At 44.2% G+C, this 21,669-nt stretch overlaps 1 pseudogene; it reads left to right on the top strand.

Annotated features, from left to right (window-relative positions):
• Positions 1 to 4,774: 4,774 nt before the first annotated feature.
• On the top strand, positions 4,775 to 19,456 carry LOC136500274 (dicarboxylate transporter 2.1, chloroplastic-like; annotated as a pseudogene).
• The last annotated feature ends 2,213 nt before the right edge of the window (positions 19,457 to 21,669 follow it).

The following is a 21,669-nucleotide window of genomic DNA, read 5'->3' as shown; positions in this document are numbered from 1 at the left end:
TCAGTTTTAGTTCTACTGAGTCTAAAATCTTTGGACTCCAAAGTCTCCCGCCATAACTCCAATTTCTTATTCACTCCTGTCCGACTTTCATCAAGTAGCACTATATCGTCCGCGAAAAGCATACACCAAAGGATGTCCCATTGTATGTCCCTTGTGACCTCATCCATCACTAAGGCAAACAGATAAGGGCTCAAAGCTGACCCTTGATGTAGTCATATCCTAATCGAAAAGTCATCCGTGTCTCCATCACTTATTCGAACACTAGTCATGACATTGTTGTACATGTCCTTAATGAGCCCGACATACTTCGTTGGTACTTTATGTTTGTCCAAAGCCCACCACATAACATTCCTTGGTATTTTATTATAAGTCTTCTCTAAGTCAATAAAAACCATGTGTATGTCCTTCTTCTCCCTATACCTCTCCATAACTTGTCTTATTAAGAAAATGACTTCCATAGTTGACCTTCCGGACATGAAACCAAATTGGTTCATAGAGACCCGTGTTATTGCTCTCAAGCGATGCTCGATAACTCTCTCCCATAGCTTCATAGTATGGCTCATCAACTCAATTCCTCGATAATTAGTACAACTTTGAATATCCCCTTTATTCTTGTAGATCGGTACCATTATACTTCTCCTCCACTCGTCAGGCATCTTGTTCAATCGAAAAATATGGTTAAACAGTTTGGTTAGCCATACTATAGCTATGTCTCCAAGGCATCTCTACACCTCGATTGGGATACCATCCGGTCCCATCGCCTTACCTCCTTTCATCCTTTTCAACGCCTCTCTAACCTCAGATTCTTAGATTCTCCGCACAAAGCGCCTATTGGTGTCATCAAAAGAGTCATCCAACTGAAAGGTTGTGTCCGTATTCTCATCATTGAACAATTTGTCAAAATACTCTTGTCATCGATGTCGGATCTCATCCTCTTCACGAAGAGATGCTCTCTTTCATCCTTAATGCACTTAACTTGGTTGAAATCCCTTGTCTTTCTCTCACGAACCCTAGCCATCCTATAAATGTCATTCTCTCCTTCCTTCGTACTCAAATGTTGGTAAAGATCCTAGTACGCTCTACCCTTTGCCACATTTATAGCTCGCTTTGCAGTCTTCTTTGCCACCTTGTACTTCTCTATGTTTGTCCACACTCCTGTCATGGTACAAGCGTCCATAGTATTCTTTCTTCTCCTTAATAGCCCTTAGGACCTTCTCGTTCCACCACCAAGTATCTTTAGCCTCGCCTCCACTTCCTTTGGTTACTCCACACACCTCTGAGGCCACTTTTCGAATATTGGTTGCCATCTTCTCCCACATGTTGTTTATATCCTCTTTTTCCTTTCAAGAGCCCTCTTTAATAACTCTTTCCCTGAATACCTCTAACGTCTCTCCTTTCAGTTTTCACCACTTTGTTCTTTTAATCTTAGCTCGTTTATCCCTATGGGCACGCACCTGAAAACGAAAGTCTGCCACCAAAAACTTATGTTGAGAAACAACGCACTCCCCTGGTATCACCTTGCAATCCAAGCATGCTCGTTTGTCCTTTCTTCTTGCGAGGATAAAGTCAATCTGGCTAGAGTGGTGTCCGCTACTGAAGGTCACTAGATGAGATTCTCTCTTTCTAAAGAAAGTATTGGCTATCATTAGGTCAAAAGCTACCGCGAAGTCCAGAACTTCCTCCCCTCCTGATTCCTACTACCATACCCAAAACCTCCATAAACTGCCTCGAAACCTACACTTGTAGTACCTACATGCCCATTAAGATCTCCTTCTATAAAAAGCTTCTCACTACTAGATACAGCTCTAATCAGGCCATCTAAGTCTTCCCAGAACTGTCTCTTAGCACTCTCGTCGAGATCTACTTGGGGGCATACGCACTAATTACGTTCAAGACCATATCACCAATGACAAGCTTGACTAGGATAATCCTATCTCCTTGCCTTCTCACTCCCACCACACTATTCTTGAGGCTCTTATCAATCAAAACTCCTCTATTTTTATTCACGACTATCCCTGTGTACCAAAGGCATAGCTGTCCCTAACATGATAGTTTTATAGACATAGGGAATGTATCGTGGAACTAGAGATGCTCTTACTTCTCACTTCACCCGCTACCTAAACCAGGTACTACTTCCTAACAGGTCCCTTACTTTCTTTCTTGCCAAAACAGATGTGATCAAATTGAACTAGTTAGACAATTTGTTGAAATTCTAGCAAATGGGAGGGCATTCAACGTATCACTAGAAAATGTTAAGTTCCCAATTTCTATTAAAAAGTAGTGATGGGGATGGTGAAAGTAAGCCGCACTTCAACTGGCTGCCTGGACCAATCTTTTTTTAATGTTCCATTATTGCTTTATATTATTTTGTTCTTATTCAGCCTGTTTGCTGGTTGATTTCTGGGCTGATAAGCACGACTGGTGCTGGTTTGTTGTGAGAGGAAAATACTGTACCATGGCTGATAAGCCCTGACTGAAACCAACAAGCGAACAGGCTGATTAAGAGTAGATGCAGGTGTAGTTAAAGTCTTAGAGATAAGGGAAGAACAAGGTCTGTGACCCAAAGTTTCTAGTTTCAGAAATCTACCATCAAATCCACCGGGCACACTTTCATACCGGCACCAAAAGATGTTGCTGTTACAAAAATTACGAATCCGTCACATTTACACAATCAACAGCCTTGTTCCTCCTGTGTCCTTGCCTTCTCTGTCGACCAAATTGGATCGTGCTTGAGGCACAACTACTACCGCATGGACCACTCACCTCCAGGCCAAATTGGATCCTCTGCTCTCCACTACTACTGCATGGACCACTACGGCAAACAGATCCCGACCTTCTTCTCCAGTTGTGGTGTTGGCCTCGTTGCTCTGCTCCTCTTTTCTGTCCAGCCTGGTGCACACAGACTGCAGATTAGGCTATTAGAGGGAGGAAAGTAGATCGTGCTTGAGGCACAACTACTGCAGATTGACATAGCTAACTAATAGGTAAACAAAAAAAAAATTTATAGATGACGGGATGGTAGATTTCTTAACCGCGGCATCTTCAGTGGTATTAAAAGTGTACCGGATTGGTTTAATGTTAGAATTCTTGTACCGGGAACTTTCTGTGTCATGTACCCAGTTCTTCGAAAACTCAAACACGAAGCTGAGCCTGAAAATGGAAGAGTACATCAAGCTAACAGTAGCACAGGCATAATTAACAAGCAAAGCTCTTTCAGATATCAGGTAGCAAACAAAGCTAACAAGTATATTCATGCTCTTCATCTTCCACCAAGGCACCAAGTAACATGAAAGATGGGGAAAATTTGTAGTGTGGCAAAATAAGTAAGCATAAAAAACAGAGGGGTGTATGTGGTAATACCGTGGGAGTAAGAGTTACCTTAGTTCAGTGCCTTTGTAAACCAAGCACATGATGTCATATATGATTTGTAAACTGCATCAAATAGGTAGTTGTCCAAACTCAAAAAGCACCTGGCAGGTGGCTTAGTGGTGCCTAGATGCTGACTTGTTTTTCATCATTTTGTGATACAATGAAAAGAATTCTGTATGGAAGGGATTAGTATTATAAACAGAAATTTCATAGGATAAGGCCTCGATTGTAGCAAATGCTGTATCGCAAAAGGGCATTTACTTGTTATAGAATGGTGCAATTTGGCTTTTATTTTTCTTTAGCATCAGTTTGGTCATCAATGTCCTTGTCACAGCAGCATTGTGCCTTTCTTTTCTTTTTTCATTTTTTTGTGTGGTTTTGAGATTGCGATAGCCTCCTCTTTTTGGAGCGGAGCTGGAATTTGTTTGTAAGGAGTCTCTATGTAACGGGGTCGTAGCATAAGTTATCATTAAGGATGAAAACGGACGGAATCGAACGGAGAACTCCTCAACCGTTTTCTACTTTTATATTTGAATACGAAAACGAAAACGAAAGCGGACAAACCGAACACGAAAACGAACACGAACTTACGGAATATCGAGAATTTCGAAAACGAAACAATTCGAGCGGAATTATATCGAACACGGTCGGTATACGAAAACTCAATACGGAATACCGACCCGTAGACCAAGTGCATGACTAAGTGCATACATGATCAAGTTCAAGTGCATATAATAATTAACAAGTGCATATTATAGAAACATGAACTCGAACTGAGTCAGAATAATTTTATTAATCTTTTTAGAATAGATGTAGTATTTTATTTTAAAGATTTATTCATATTTTTCTTTTGAGTAACAAAGATTTATTTGGCTGATGCAAAAACTATCAAATGATTGACTTTGCAGGTGGGGGTTAAACCGATGAGCTTGATGGACTATGGCCCAGGTGGGCTTTCGTGTAGATGCTGCCGGTTTCCTGACATTTAGCACCATCTCATAAGGTGAAGAGAGACGAGGCTGAGCGCCGTCTATAAGAGAGGGCAGCTGGCCACCAGTAGAAAGAACACAGCTGCGTGGTGAACAACCTGTAATTGAGCTGTATGACCTGTGCAGTTGGCCAAATTCGGTTTAAACCGAATTTTCAATTCGGAATATTTCAAATTAAAAGTAGAAAAGTAGAAAACGGTCGGAAAAATGTCTAAACCGTTTTCTACTTTTATATTTGAAATACGAAACATCTGAAATGCGAAAACGAAAACGATAAAGTCGGACAAGAAAATGCGGATTCGATCGGATTAAATATAAAAAAACGATGCGGTTCGGTTCGGGATATTTCCGTTCCGTTTTCATCCTTAGTTATCATACGAGGCACTTGTCAGTTTCTGTTTTAACTGACATATCCTCCTGGCTGCCCCGCTTCCTCGGCAACCTCGAGCCCTAAGCCGGCGCTGGCGGTATCGGGCGGCGCTAAGCCGCTGCCCCTCTTCATCTCGCTTGCCCTCGGCCTCGCCGTCCGCTTCCTCGTGCCGCGGCCGGCCCAGGTAACCCCGCAGGCATGGCAGCTCCTCTCCATCTTCCTCTCCACCATCGCGGGGCTCGTCCTCGCCCCGCTCCCCGTCGGTGCGTGGGCGTTCCTCGGCCTCACCGTCACCGTCGCCACGCGCACGCTCTCCTTCACCGCCGCGTTCGGGGCTTTCACTAACGAGGACATCTGGCTCATCGTCATCTCCTTCTTCGTCGCGCGCGGCTTCGTCAAGACCGGCCTCGGCGACCGCGTCGCCACGTACTTCGTCAAATGGCTGGGCCGCAGCACTTTGGACCTATCCTATGGGCTTGTCATCAGCGAGGCTCTCATCTCGCCTGCCATGCCCAGCACCACCGCCAGGGCAGGAGGGGTTTTCCTTCCCATCATCAAGTCGCTGTCGCTCTCGTCGGGAAGCAAGCCGAACGACCCATCGGCCAAGAAACTCGGCTGTTATCTTGTGCAATCGCAGCTACAGGTAATACACGACGATGCGCTTGAATGCTGGATGAAGCAGATGCATGCATTCAAGTTTTAAGTTTTATATTAAGATGTTACAGTATTATGAATCCTATATATATATATATATATATATATATATATATATATATATATATATATATATATTCGTTCGGCCCTGATGAGCCTTTTAAATTTTGCTCCAGACGGATGAACCGGTGCATGTGCTTATCGCTACGTGAAAACATATTGTAGCAACAGGTTTTTTTTTTAAGGGGCGGCTGACATTGGAGCAGCTCCTATAATAATATGCTCGGGCTCTAGCACAGCAGCCGCCCCCTATAAATGGCACAGTAGAGGCGGCTGGTAATACGAGCCGCTCCTATAAATACGTTGATTTGTAGGGGCAGCTGGTATTTAGAGGCGGCTATTACCAGCCGCCCCTGCCGTGTCCATTTGTAAGGGGGGCTGAATCACCAGCCGCCTCTACAAATGCCCGCTGTATATATGAGTTTTCTATTTATTTTCTTCAATTCTGGACTGCTGAGAGAAAACCTGTACAGAACTACAAAAAATATGGTTCACATAGGACTCAAACCTGACACCTCTGCACCTATACCAATCGAGCGAACCACCACGACAAGCCTGTATTGGTGTCTACTGAAGTTTTTGTCTTTTTTTCTAACTTTATCATATTCTCAAATTCAAATTTTATAACTAAACTTATGAACAAGTGCAGTTAAAATTTTGAATTATTCAAAACAAACTCGAATGAAGAAACGACTAAAACAAAAGTTGTATATCTCAATGAGTTTTACAACTTTGTTATTTTTGACTTTTTTATTTAAAGCCAATTAATATCCCAAAATTCTATTCGAATATCTCATATTTTGAATTTCAAATTTCAAATTGTTCAAAAAATCGGCTGGTGAAATGACCAGAACAAAAGTTGTAGATCTTGATGATTTCTACAACTTTGTTGTTGACATTTTGAGTTAGAAATCATTTAGTATCTCAAAATTTTATTCTATCTTCTCAAATTTTGAAATTTTGAATTTTAAATTATTCAAACAAAGTCGGATGGAGAAATGACGAGAATAAAAATTATAGATCTCAATGAGTTCTACAACTTTTTCATTTGAAATCATTTGCTACCCAAATTTTATGTTTGAATTTCTCATATTTTGAAATTCAAACTTAGAATTGTTCAAACAAATTCAGATGGAAAAATGATCAAAACAAAAATTATAGATCTCGATGAGTTGTATAATTCTGTTTTTGCTGACTTTTCCATCTGAAATAATGTACTATCTTAAAATTCTGATTGAAGTTCTTGTATTTTGAAATTCAAATTTTAAATTATTTAAACAAAGTCGGATGGAGAATTTAAAAAATTAATGTTGTAGATCTCGATGAGTTCTACAAATTTGGTTTTTACAACTTTTTAATTTGAATCTATTTAGTATTCCAAAATTTGATTCGAAGTTCTCATATTTCAAATTCAAATTTTCAGATTTTTAGGCTAAATTCTGGGTTTTTAGGCTCCCAACCCGGACTTGGTCCTCAATTTCGCTTTTGGGCCACTAAAACCCGTAGGCCTGTTAAGGCTGTGTATGATCTGAGCCACTGATCTAAATCGAACAGCCAAAGTTCGTCCCAGCCGAAACAAACCTAGCTCCAGCCGTCGGTCTCCCCCAAACCCTAACCCGAAACAAACCCATCGCTCTCTCTCTCTTTCCCAGCTCTCGCTCACCCTCTCTTTCCCAGATCTAGTGCGCTACTAAGCGACCTCCTGGCTACAGCGCCTGCGCAGCCTCCCGGCTCCGCCAGCAGGTCTGCCTGCACCAAGCGCGCCAAGCAGCCGGGCCTGCCGGCGGCCATCCAGTTCCCGTGCGGCGCCCTGGTAGAGCCCCATAGGCGGTCGTCCAGTTTGCACGGGTTAGAGCTCCTCCCTTCAACGGCTGCGAGGTACACATTCCTTTAGATCCGGTCCTCTCCTACCACCCTTGGCACATACAGACGTCTGATTTGGTTATTCGCATGTCGATTTGGTGTTCTCTGGTGGTGGTATGCCGGTAGTTCAGATCCGTCAAAGAGGGTGCAGGATCCAACGTAGGAGGGCGATGCTGGCCCCTTTAGGCGTTGGCGCGTGGCGGCGTTCCTATGGCCATGGTACGGGCTCGTGCGTGCACAGGGGCGATGACCCCATGGCTGCCCTCGTGCGTGCACAGGTGCGGCCACAGCTATAGCATCTGCAGGTGTAGTTAGAGGGTGGATTCAGTGAGGTTACTCCGGGTACCAATGGATTTTGAGTGTCTGCTTGTACGCAGGACAATCTATGTGTTCCTTGCCCTATTGTTTTCTAGTTTCTTTAATTCTTTACTCTGACTTGGCAAATAGGTGCATGTCAGTGGAGGTGAGCGCATACTGTGATGGCTGTACTGACCCAGTGTGGCCTACAGCGTCGAATCAAACTCGACTACATCTACATCGTAGGGTAAGCTTGATTTTTCCATGTGCTGTGGTTAGTGCTCACTTGAATAAATATACGATATATTGTGTTCTGCTTGGTTAACTTAAATAGTTTTTGCTCCAAAATATAAATATATGAAACTGATAAGAGGACTATAGTTATCTATTTCACTTAAATATTTTTTTGCTATGTTTGATTTATTGTTGTTTCTGTAGTAGGTCTCGCATATCTGCTGTTAAGTTGAGTTTCAGTATAGTTTAAGTCTCGCATATCTGATGTAGCTGTTATGTGTAACACCCTCGGTGTTACACTGTAAAATCTTTAGCTAAAACTATTCATGAGCATTATGATTATGTGTCAATGTATGTAATATAGTGTGTGAATCAATTTACATAACTTAAAACGACCAACGGAAATGCTTAGCGAAAGGTCGTTCGTGACGTATAAAATTATCAAGTGCGGATGTTCGTGAATTTTTATTGAACGAAAACACTATAGAACGTATATACAGAACTTTAGTAAAGTTGGAAGTATGAACTTTGTGGATGGCGATAAAATACCTGCGGTCGAGAAATGAATTCACTAGCTAGCATAACGAATAGCTTGGAAATCGAATTTGACGCGAATTCGATCGAGACTTAGTCGATTTCATAAGTCTGAAAAGTGGTTTGACAAAGCTAGGTTTAGTGATTTTTGTAGAAGAATCAGGCTAACGAGTGATGGGGTATTAAGGCTTGTTTTAGTAGCCTAGCATGCCCTCTTAAGTATAGCATAGGTGGTTTGGCAATTGAATCATCGAATTGGATTTTTGGGACGCTTTAAAAAGCGTGCATGGACGCGGTCACCATGCTCTTGTGCCGTCGGTGGCGCGCTGGCCGCGCGCGCGCGTGTTTGGCCGCTCTCGGCTCGTCATGGTGGCCGGCTACTCGGTCGTGCAGCTGCTCCTTCCCACTGCTGCGAGGTGCGCTGCCGCTGATGTCACTGTTGGTGCCTTGGGACTGCCCGCGTCGTGCCATTGCTGGCTCTGCTCCTCTAGGCATCGTCGATGTTCTACTCGGGTGCAGTGGCATCACCGTTGCCACGCCCAGGCACGTGTTGCACGAGCAGAGCACGCACACTCCTGCGCGCGCACCGCCGTGCTCGATGGGCCCGATGCCCTGGCCGCCTACCCTCACTGGGTCACAGCCGCTGCTTTGCGTTGCGTCGTGTCCGCCTGAGTCGCTGCACCACCGCCGTCCCGTCACCGTGCTATGCTGCGCTGTCAACGCCATGCCACAGCGTTGCATCGCGTCCGCCTACATCTCTGCGTCGTTGTCGTCGAATTCACCCATGTGGCCTTGCCGAGGCCACCCGCTTGTCGTTCGCCATTAATGGCGCCACGAGCGCGCTGCTGTGCTGCCACCGCCCACACATGGGTATGCCCCTTCTCCTGGCTGTGTTGGCTCACAGTGCTTGCGCATGTGCGTCAGCCATGTCCCGCTAGAGCTTGGACAAGCAGCCGGCCCCATTCCTCTCTTTTCCCCTCCCTCCTCTGCTGTCGGTCTAGCCAGGCCACGCCACCAATTCGGCATGGATAGGTCGTGTCCAGTCAATTCAGTGCGCTCCCAACTCCGTCTTCTAGCCTGCTAGCCAACCGACCCTGCATCGTGTCAAATCGTGCCTTGGCAAGCTCCAATTTGGAGCCGGCGTCCGCCGTCGCGCCATTAAAGGCTTAGACGCCGCTGCCGTGGGCATTACCCGCCTGGTCCTCTCGAGCCCAATTGGTTGCACCCCCAGCCTCGCCTCACAGTCCTTCACCCTGTGCGCACCCCATTTGCACTGCTACTGCCTGCCCAGCGCCGCTGACGCGGTCGCGCCACCGCGGCCGTCGCTGTGCTTGCCGTGTGCGCGTAGCCGAACGCACCCGATCCGTCCCTGGTCAAGCCACCATGTCAGGTAGGTTTTGGGTGAGTTGCTGATGCCTATTCCTTGGTGCGTTCACGTCGTTTGTGCCTTGGCTCACGGGAACATGGCCGCCGCCGTAGGGGGAGTCCGCTGTCGTGGAGAGAGCCCTGGACCGCGTCTCCGTTCACCGCTTCACCGCCCACCGCTTCGTGTTTGCATCTAGGTGAGCATCAGCTCGCTATTGGGGGTGGGGAGGGACTAGGCTGGCCGGCGTGACCGCCAGTGCCGTCACCGCCGCGCTGGTGCGCGTGCGGGTGCCGAAGGACCTGGCCATGGTAAAGATAGGATGTTCCAAGGGCTAGATTGCTTAAGTCCAGACGATAGGAATAGAGCTGTGGACTGTGGATTGATTCGGTATTAGCGCGAGGACGTTTTCGCAATTGTGCCGACGCGCGCGGGTGTTCCCGTCGTGGGCCGTTGCCGCGCGATTGGGCCGCGCCCCGCGTGGGCCGCGCCGGTGGGTCACGCGTGCGCGCGCATGCTGTGCGAGCGTGGGCCGAGCTGCGATCGGCCGCGTCGGGCTGTTTTGCCCTTTTCTTTTCTAATGAATTAGTTAATGCTTTTTTAAATTAAATTGTGAACTGATCTTTGATAATTAATATAAAATTATGTAAGTGTCAAAAAATCGTGAAGTAAATTTTGTTAGTCTCCTAAATTCATGATCTAGCTTTTAGTGTATTTAGTTCATATAGTTCTGTGGTATCTTTAGGGTTACTTTATTTGTTGTAATATGCTTGTTGTTATTAGGATTATTTAGAGAATGAATTTTCGTGATGAAATGGTAGAAGTGCTAGCTTTGAAAATTTTACAGTAGACTCATAACATTATTAGACACTCACTGTAATTTTTGTAGCCTTAGAATGGGTTGATAAATATGGTAGCTAGTACTTTTATTATATATAGTAAATCGGTATTAAGAGTGAGAATGCCTTAAGTTGCTAAGTTGATACATGAAATGTTTCATACCTGTTTAATGGAAATGATAGGCAACTTAGCGTCTTAGTCGGTAGAGCTAGCTTAGTAGCTTGATAGATGTATTTTATTTTAAGAGTTGCTGTTGTCTTATTACTAAGTGTTGCATCATTATTTCATGCATGTAGATGACGAGTTGGTAGACTTCGTGCCTACGGGCGAATAGGAGTATGAGGAGATCATTGAAGAGTACGAGGAGGAGATTCTCGTTCAGGAGGGAGCCCTGAAGCCATCAGTTGCTGACTTTGTTGACACCCCGCCTGCCTAAGGCAAGTCCGGGTGCATAACCTTTATTTTGAATGATCACTGAATATATATATGATGTGCATTTTATGTTACAGACATTTTATGAAAACTACATGCATTGATATACCTATCGAGTCCTACTAGTATAGGTCGAGTAGCTGCTATGCTCAGGATTTCGGTAGCGTGAGTAACCTATCGTTACTCACAATACGTGATTATTAAGATCACTCATGATAAAATGGTGGAATGAAAAATGGAGACCGGGCAGAGATATGGTTTGGGTATTGGTGGGTGTAAAGGTTGTGTCCTGCGGTCAACGGGGCATAGCTTGGTTACACTGTTTCCTTATCTGAGTCGGTTAAGGACCGGCCGTTGTATTGGACTCTTGGCAAGTCACAGACTTATTATCCCGAGTATATACTTGTGTATGGGCGTAGGGAAGGCTTGTTGCTCTCTTGTCGTAGTTTCCGGCTCTTTCCGAACCAACTGATTGGAGGCAGGGATGGTGGAGGTCTAAGCACCGCACTGAGTCTGAGATTTAGGAGCGGGGGCTTAGAGTCCAAGTTTGGACGGAGACCTAGACCCCGTGATAAGAGAGTGGTGGGCTGGTCCTGCTTGTGCCTGGGGTACAAGCGGGTCGTGTGTTTTGGGGTACCCAGCTGGGCACATTAATTCGTGAATTGCCAGGCGATCCGGTACGGCTTGTCTACACTCTAGCACCGTAGTAAGAACTGAAAGAGAAAAGGTGGTGAAATGGAACTGTTTGCTCAACTCTTGCTTGAAAGTAGAACATGTGCTTACATAGATTGGTTAGATAATGAACTAATCATGAATGCTAATAATTAATATACATAAGGATTCACTATTAGTATTGCTTTCTGTAAAAAGGAATCTAGCAAACCCTAAAGCTTATCATATTCCTTGGAGTCGGTAAATTATTCCCATTAGTTGGATAAGTCTTGCGAGTACATTGTGTACTCAGATCAAAGGTCAGCTTTGAGCCCTTATTTGTTTGCTTTAGTGATGGATGAGGTCACAAGGGACATACAAGGGGACATCCCTTGGTGTATGCTTTTCGCGGACGATGTAGTGCTAGTTGATGAAAGCCGGACAGGAGTGAATCAGAAACTGGAGTTATGGCGGGAGACTTTGGAGTCCAAAGGTTTTAGACTTAGTAGAACTAAAACTGAGTATATGAGATGTGACTTCGGCACTACTACTCGGGAGGAGGAAGATGTTAGTTTGGAAGGTCAAGTAGTGCCTAGGATTGATACCTTTCGATATTTAGGATCAATGCTACAGAGGGACGGAGATATTGATGAAGATGTTAGCCATAGAATCAAAGTAGGGTGGATGAAGTGGCGGCAAGCGTCTGGTGTCCTATGTGACAAAAGGGTACCACAGAAGCTAAAAGGCAAGTTTTATAGGACGGCGATTAGACCTGCTATGTTGTATGGTGCAGAATGTTGGCCTATGAAAAGACGACATATTCAACAGCTAAGTGTCGCGGAAATGCGTATGTTGCGTTGGATTTGCGGGCATACAAGAAGGGATCGAGTTCGGAACGATGATATACGTGAGAGATTAGGAGTAGCGCCAATTGAAGAAAAGCTTGTCCAACACCGGTTGAGATGGTTTAGACATGTGCAACGGAGACCTCTAGATGCACCGGTGCGTAGTGGAATCCTAAGTCAGGATAGTAACGTGAAGAGAGGCAGAGGAAGACCGAAGTTGACTTGGGTAGAGGCAATAAAAGGAGACTTGAAAGGATGGAATATACTCAAAGACTTAGCCTTAGATAGGAATGCTTGGAAGACAGCTATTCACATGCCTGAACCTTGATTGTTTCTGTTGGGTTTCAACTCTAGCCTACCTCAACTTGTTTGGGACTTAAAGGCTTTGTTGTTGTTGTTGTTGTTGTTGTTGTTGTAGGTACTGCTTGAGGAGTAGCCGTTGTGTGAAGGATTCTTCTGGTGGGCACAGACGGATCCTTGTATATTATCGATAGATGTTTCTTTTCATTCCGCTGTTAAATTTCCGCGCTCTGAATTTGGTACAACAACAACAACAACAACAAAGCCTTTAAGTCCCAAACAAGTTGGGGTAGGCTAGAGTTGAAACCCATCAGAAGCAATCAAGGTTCAGGCACGTGAATAGCTGTCTTCCAAGCACTCCTATCTAAGGCTAAGTCTTTGGGTATATTCCATCCTTTCAAGTCTCCTTTTATTGCCTTTACCCAAGTCAACTTCGGTCTTCCTCTGCCTCTCTTCATGTTACTGTCCTGGCTTAGGATTCCGCTACGCACCGGTGCATCTGGAGGTCTCCGTTGCACATGTCCAAACCATCTCAACCGGTGTTGGACAAGCTTTTCTTCAATTGGCGCTACCCCTAATCTCTCACGTATATCATCATTCCGAACTCGATCCTTTCTTGTATGACCGCAAATCCAACGCAACATACGCATTTCCGCGACACTTAGCTGTTGAACATGTCGTCTTTTCATAGGCCAACATTCTGCACCATACAACATAGCAGGTCTAATCGCCGTCCTATAAAACTTGCCTTTTAGCTTCTGTGGTACCCTTTTGTCGCATAGGACACCAGACGCTTGCCGCCACTTCATCCACCCTGCTTTGATTCTATGGCTAACATCTTCATCAATATCCCCGTCCCTCTGTAGCATTGATCCTAAATATCGAAAGGTATCCTTCCTAGGCACTACTTGACCTTCCAAACTAATATCTTCCTCCTCCCGAGTAGTAGTGCCGAAATCACATCTCATATACTCAGTTTTAGTTCTACTGAGTCTAAAACCTTTGGACTCCAAAGTCTCCCGCCATAACTCCAGTTTCTGGTTCACTCCTGTCCGGCTTTCATCAACTAGCACTACATCGTCCGCGAAAAGCATACACCAAGGGATGTCCCCTTGTATGTCCCTTGTGACCTCATCCATCACTAAAGCAAACAAATAAGGGCTCAAAGCTGACCCTTGATGTAGTCCTATCCTAATCGGGAAGTCATCCGTGTCTCCATCACTTGTTCGAACTCTAGTCACAACATTGTTGTACATGTCCTTAATGAGCCCGACGTACTTCGTTGGGATTTTATGTTTGTCCAAAGCCCACCACATAACATTCCTTGGTATTTTATCATAAGCCTTCTCCAAGTCAATAAAAACCATGTGTAGGTCCTTCTTCTTCTCCCTATACCGCTCCATAACTTGTCTTACTAAGAAAATGGCTTCCATGGTTTACCTTCCGGGCATGAAACCAAATTGGTTCATAGAGACCCACGTTATTGCTCTCAAGCGATGCTCGATAACTCTTTCCCATAGCTTCATAGTATGGCTCATCAACTTAATTCCCCGGTAATTCGTACAACTTTGAATATCCCCTTTATTCTTGTAGATCGGTACCAATATACTTCTCCTCCACTCATCAGGCATCTTGTTCGATCGAAAAATATGGTTGAACAGCTTGGTTAGCCATACTATAGCTATGTCCCCGAGACATCTCCACACCTCGATTGGGATACCATCCGGTCCCATCGCCTTACCTCCTTTCATCCTTTTCAACGCCTCTCTGACCTCAGATTCTTGGATTCTCCGCACAAAGCGCCTATTGGTGTCATCAAAAGAGTCATCCAACTGAAATGTTGTGTCCATATTCTCACCATTGAACAATTTGTCAAAATACTCTTGCCATCGATGTCGGATCTCATCCTCCTTCACCAAGAGGTGCTCCCTTTCATCCTTAATGCACTTAACTTGGTTGAAGTCCCGTGTCTTTCTCTCACGAACCCTAGCCATCCTATAAATGTCCTTCTCTCCTTCCTTCGTACTCAGATGTTGGTAAAGATCCTCGTACGCTGTACCCTTTGCCACACTTACAGCTCGTTTGGTACCGTAATAATATATTTCTAAGAACTCTGGATGTATGAAATAGACTAAGTAATATAAACTCGTTCTCATTATTGGATCCTGAGGGAAAAATATAGATTATTCGGGCTCTCCCTTGAGGTGTGCTCGATGGAATCCGCCCGATGTAGCTTGCTCGCGGAGTGCTTAGTGTCTAGTGGAAGACAAGCGCCTCCGTAAGTGCGTTATTTCGGGCGATTCTACCACATTATGTTTCATGTAGTAGGTCAGTGCATCAACTGTTTGTAGAAATGCCTACCTGGGAGGAAAATGATTATGCTGTGCTGGGAGGAAAAAGAATTTGTCTTTGAATTTTAGTAATTGATACCCTGTAATGGTATATTTGTTAAATAGATTATATATTGCAGCCTGATTGCAAAGTATTTTGCCAAATAATGCCAAATAAAGTGGTTGTTTAACAATATCACGTTCTTACTGCAACCAATGGAGCAGCTAGCACTGCTGATGGAGTGCTGATTGACCGTTTCTTTCACGACAGCAGTTAATTTTTTTGATTCTTTCATTTGCTAGCGGGTCCATCAGTAATGCTTCGATTCTTGTATCTGATAGCAGGTCCATCCGAGTACTGTTGTCGATTGTGTTGTGACTGACTGCTTTTGTTAGTCTAAAGATATTTGTACCATATCTTTTTCAATTTTGACAGAAAATAGCTGAAACTTGTTCTCTTGCAGTGGAAAGAAGAGAAAGAAATGAAAATAGACCCATACAAGAATGACCAACTCTTAGAGCTCGTCGGCGACCTTTGTAACTTTATATTGGATCAGATTATACACGTCAAAGGCACCTACCATGACTGAGATTCTGACTTAGGTAGAAATCCTCAGTACCAACACCTTAGTGAGACTAAAAGGCTAGCTCTAGGACGTTGATAATAATATGTATGGAATTTGACATTGGTCTTACCTTGTGGGACGGTTTGGACTTGTGGAACGAATTAGACTTGTGAATTATGTCTATTTAATGATGGATTGTATATATTCTTGTGAATTGAACTTGTAATGGTAGTTTATATAATGTTCTTGTGCTTGTGGTCGAATTTGAATCGTAAATTTGAATTTTTTTGTGAAAAAATGTACTGTAGGGGTGATTCTAGACTGAACCGCCCCTACAAACAGATATTATAGGGGCGGCTGGTACTACAGCCGCCCCTACAAATTGATTTTGTAGGAGACCAGCCACTCCTACAAATCGATTTGTAGGGGCGGCTGATAACACCAGCCGCCTCTACAAATCGATTTGTAAGGACGGTCTGGGAACTGCCCCCTATAAATACATGATTTATAGAAACGGTATGATAGGGGCGGCTCGCCGAGCTGTATCTTCGAAGCCTCACCAGCCGTCCCTAGAAACCATTCATGTAGTAGTGTATTGACCTTGCATTGCTCTAAACTGTAGTACTCCGTAGTTGCAAATAGGATAGGGCCTAGTAATGGAAACTGTGCCTTAAGATTATTTAATGTCTTATAGGAATCCCCTTTGATGGTAATCACCACTGAAATGAAAAACTGTGTTCATTCTTGAGCGCAGTTTGAGTCATTTGATTGCATAACACTGAACTGAAGAACCGAATAGATTGATCCTTAAAAATATTTGTTATGGTTGTTGCCTTATTGGAAACTTGACTCAATGCAGAGAAAGCAGTGGAAAACTCATGGCATTTGTAGGAATTGTATTGTATTGTATGCAAATCATTTTGCTAGTCTAGTGTTCAGCTGGCTTTTTTTCTGGATACAGTGATACACTGATATAGATACATGTGTATTCGTTTTCTGGCTAAAGAATTTGGGTAGATTCTTGTGTATCTAGCCTTTTTAGTCTGCTACTGCACAGCCCAGTGAGTAGATCTAGCTTTGGTTATATGTTTTTTTTCTAGTGCTGGTTGAGTGGTTTTTTTTTATCGAATTAGTGGCCAACAGATTGCTTTAGTTATGACATGTAATGCATTAGTAACATCAGAGTCTCATTGTTTATATATTTCAGTTGCTACTCTATGTATTTACCTTTTTTACTACAATCTGTCACTTCTTTGTCTACCTCACCCTGTATTCGTGACTACTGTCAATGTGTTTAAAGAAGGGAGTAATGGTAGTTTTCTTGATCTATAAGGTTCTTAATGTTTGTGCCCACTCAAACTAAGTAAGCATTATGATTTGATGCGAAGGGTGTACTTGCAAGGTTAATTTTGATGTGCTAAGACACAACCATGATTAATCAATGCAGCAGTGAGACATCCATTTGTTTTAGCACAAACTAATTGTGGGTACAGATATTTTTCTTTGAACAAATAGAAATCTTGCATTTGAATTGGAAACTAGCCTCAAACTGCAAGTGTTCTTATACGTTGTTTCTTGCATGTTTATGTGGACTTGTGTCCTCTGTAGTTGTACTAGTTATGTTTTCGCTTCTTAATCATCAGTGCATTTTCAAATTGATCAACGGGTTTACTGTGCTGGTTTCATGTCTGATTGACAGGCAGCTGCCAACTCCAGTGCTCTTTTCTTGACAGCGGCTGCACAGAACCTGTTGTGTCTGAAGTTAGCAGAGGAGATTGGCGTTAATATCACAAACCAATGGATTACTTGGTTCCAGGCTGCTTGCGTGCCAGCACTTCTTGGGCTTTTAGTGACTCCTTATTTGATTTACAAAATATTCCCCCTGAAATAAAGGACATTCCTGAAGCCCAAGCATTAGCTGCCGAGAAACTAAAGAACATGGGTCGAGTAACAAAAAATGAATGGATCATGATTGCAACGATGCTTCTTGCAGTCTCACTATGGATTTTTGGGTAAGATTTTTCTTTTTAAAGAGGATTTTCCCCTTGAATTGACTTGCAATCTGAAGCTAAACTTTCAGACTTTCAGTAACTGAATTTTGTATTTAGTTTCACTGTTTACACTGTTCTTGGAATCACGCAAGTATATATACACACAGCACAAGAGCACAAGTATCTTTCTTGACTGGTGCTTGCTGTAGTTGTGATTGTGACAATGTTCACATCACAGAGCACTGAGCAGCATTGTTCTGTGTGTTTTCCCCTGAAAAGTTCCTTTATTAGTCTGTGGTTCCACTCATGGTTGTGGAGACAGCTAAAATATTCTTTTTTTTCTTTATGGCCAAGAGTCGATATGGTTATTCAGTTTTCCTTTTTTTTATTGATGAGGAACAAAAAAAGGCTTATCCTGTTTCTAATATTGCAGGCAAACTATTGGCGTATCCAGCGTTGTTGCTGCAATGATTGGACTCTCGATACTTCTTCTGCTTGGAGTGCTGAACTGGGAGGATTGTTTGAATGAGAAGTCTGCATGGGACACCCTAGCTTGGTTTGCTATTTTAGTTGGTTTGGCTGGGCAGCTTACTACCCTCGGGATTGTGTCCTAGATATCTAATTGTGTTGCCAAGGTTCTTCGATCTTTCTCATTGAGCTGGCCTGCAGCATTTGGTGTTCTTCAGGCCTCATACTTCTTTATTCACTATATATTTGCAAGCCAAACTGCACATGTTGGAGCTTTATACTCGGCGTTTCTTGCCATGCATTTAGCAGCTGGTGTGCCAGCTCTAATGTCGGCACTTGCTTTGGCATACAATGCAAACCTCTTTGGATCACTGACACACTATACTACTATAGTAGCGGGCAATCTGCAGTATACTTTGGAGGTAATTGTGCTTTTCCACCGCTTCTGTTGAATAGAACATATTTTCCAAGTTTGCTTGCAATCCACCGCGTTGGATTGGTACATTCCATACTTGTTTCGAGCCTGGTTTTCAATACCATTTTATAGGGCAGTTAATTAACTGATTAGCTTCTACAGTTCTACTGGTATTGCAATGTGTAGAACAGATTTTGATGCACCATCTTTTCCGTTCTTTTTGTCGATTCAATTTACTAATAGATCCTTTTTCTAGCATCAATTTCTATTTCGCTAGGTATGACAGTGTATTTGATCATGGAAAGTACCTTCAGATTTGTGCACACAACAAAATGATAATTCAAGTGGAGCATTATAATGAAATGAAAGCACAAGCTGCTAGCTGCGCATAGACATATGAAGAAAATTCTTTGCTTGTTTTATTAGTTAGGTCATCCTTATATTATAAGGGCTTTAATAAATAAAGCTTTAATATTTGTTCTCTGCTGAATAACCTGATGTTTTCCTTGTGCAGCGGGGTATGTTGGCCTTCCAGATGTATTCAAGCTGGGTTTTATAACAGCCGTAATCAATGCTGTAATTTGGGGAGCTGCTGGTGCATTATGGTGGAAACTGTTGGGTCTTTATTGAGATGAGTCTTGGGGCAGTGTAAGTACGTGAAAATCGTATCATATCGTTTTTCCTTCTGAGGTGCCTATGAATGCATAATAACCGAGGAACGCTCGTCTTTAGAAGTTTTTGAGCATTATCAATCTAGACTAGAAAGCAGATGAGTTTTCGTAGGTTGTAAAGACCGTCTTATATATCCTTTATTGATTTGATTGATGTAGCATCATATCTCCTCCCCACAAGGGAAATAAAAAGCATGAGTGACTTTTGAATTTTGATGACCCAAATCTTGTCTTATATTAAATCCATGATGATGAAGATTAAGTGCATGAATAAATATTGATTGATGCGTTAAATCTTGTGTTTTGAGGCCGCGATCGACAGCCTGCTTCCCCAAGCCTGCGTGTATGCATGAACAGAGCCGTAGTTGCCTGGCTGTATACATCAACTCTGTCTGCCCGTTTGTTTGAGCCACAGCCACTGGTCGCGTTGGTTATTAACCAACCTTGTGCTTGTACGCTAGCTAGCCTTGTATACAAGTTACAAACAAACAAATGATTGCAAAGCTGCGTGCGATTGGACGGTAAATTGAAGAGTGGATGCGCATGGGCGGACAGTCCAGTCCAGTCGAGTCTAGGTGGAGGAGAGCAATGCGGCGAGGCAAAGGCGGCCGGCGATGGCAAATGGCAGCGACTGGACTACTCCTATCCTAAAAGAGAAAGGAGTACGTAGTAGACTTGGCACATCCGCCCATGTACACACGCTGCGCCCAAGGAGGAACGGAAGGGGACCAACACTTGCACTTGCCAGTGGCCGGTGATGGACTGATGGCGGGCGTCGTCACCACGCGGGCTTGGCGCTCGGGGAAGGGAAGCGAGCGTCGTCTTCTTCCGTTCCGCCCTCGCCGGTGGCCGCGTCCCGTCCACCCCGGCCGGGTTGCCACCCACTTGCACTTGCCACTTGCCACTTGCCAGGAAGGAACAAGGAATCCAACCAACGCCATGTTTAGTTCCCCCATTTTCCAGAATTTGGCACTATGCAAAAAGAAGATTCCCCGTCACATCAAACTTGTGGTACATGCATGGAGTACTAAATGTTGACGAAATCAAAAACTAATTGCACAGTTTGGTTGTACTCTACGAGACGAACGTTTTGAGCCTAATTAGTCAACGATTGGACAATTATTACCAAATAAAAACAAAACGCTACAGTGCATGAACAGTGTCGCTGAATCCGGCGGCGCCGAATCGGCCTCCAACTAAACACGGCCCAAGCAATCGGCCTCGGCCTCGGTGTCAGCACTGGGCAGGCAGACAGACCGCCAAAGCAGAGCAGAGAGAGATAGGCGACTGCTGGCGAGCCCACGCGGCGGGCGGCCACATGGGTCGCCGTTCGGTCGGTGTCGTGTCGGTCTCCCTGGTCCCTGCCACGCCCACCTCGACCTCCATCTTTCTTTCCCGGTGCCGGCGCGCCCGACCTGACGGCCTGTCCTCATCTGCTCTGCTCCTCTTCTGCAGACTGCACCGGTGGTGGATCCATATACTGCACTATAGTTTTCCAAACGTGCCGGTACGACACTACAAGGCACTAACCCGCCCCGGCGCGGCATGTCTGGACACGGCACGCCAGGCACGGCTGATGAACCGTGCCGTGTCGTGCCACCGTGTCCGACTCCAGGCCCAGGCACGGCACTATCATTACTGGAGCGTGCCGTGTCGTGCCGTGCCGACTCCAGGCCCAGCGTGCCCGTGCCGGCCCAGGCACTAAACTGGCAAAACACCTCAATGAACTCAACACGACAATTCAAAGAGATATAAAATGACTAGGTTCACAAAAGATCAAAAACAGATCGGAACATAGCACAGCAAAGAACACAAACTTTTGAAACTAAAACTAATTTAAGTATGAGCTATGCAATGACTGCCTCATTAAAAACCTGTTTAGTTAAAACTCATCTTTATGAGAAACCATAAACAGAAAAAGAGTACAGCCAGCTCCTAGATTAATTGTTCATTACATCCATCACCACAAGTCCAAGTCTCAGTTATTACAGAACCATTACACAAATGGGAAGTGAACTAGTCGACATCAAGATAAAGACCAGCAAAGGCATCTTCCAGCTCCTTGTCCTCCACCATGTGCTGCAGTCTTGTCTCAGCATTCTCCTAATCCTTTATGCAGATAAGCGCCTCTACAGTTTCAGGGTTCAGCCTCCGCCGCCGCTCCTCGATGATCCTACCAGTTAAGCTAAAAATAGACTCTGAAGAAATGGTTAACACAGACACTGTCAAAATGTCTTTAGCAAGAACAAAAAGTACTGAATAAGTAAGCTTGTGCTCATGCCACCACTGCATGATGTCAAACTCATCATCCAACTGGCTTACTGTATCACAGTCCAGATAGGATGCAAGTTCACTAGAGTTAGAACTAGCAGTTGCTGTCTACAGCAAGGAAGTGGCAGAAACACTCCTAGAATGATCAAGACTAGA

Source organism: Miscanthus floridulus, chromosome 13 (genome assembly GCF_019320115.1).
Source record: "Miscanthus floridulus cultivar M001 chromosome 13, ASM1932011v1, whole genome shotgun sequence".
In the NCBI taxonomy this organism is placed as follows: domain Eukaryota; kingdom Viridiplantae; phylum Streptophyta; class Magnoliopsida; order Poales; family Poaceae; genus Miscanthus; species Miscanthus floridulus.
Note: the sequence above shows the minus strand (reverse complement) of the source record. Positions and strands in the feature narration are given on the sequence as shown.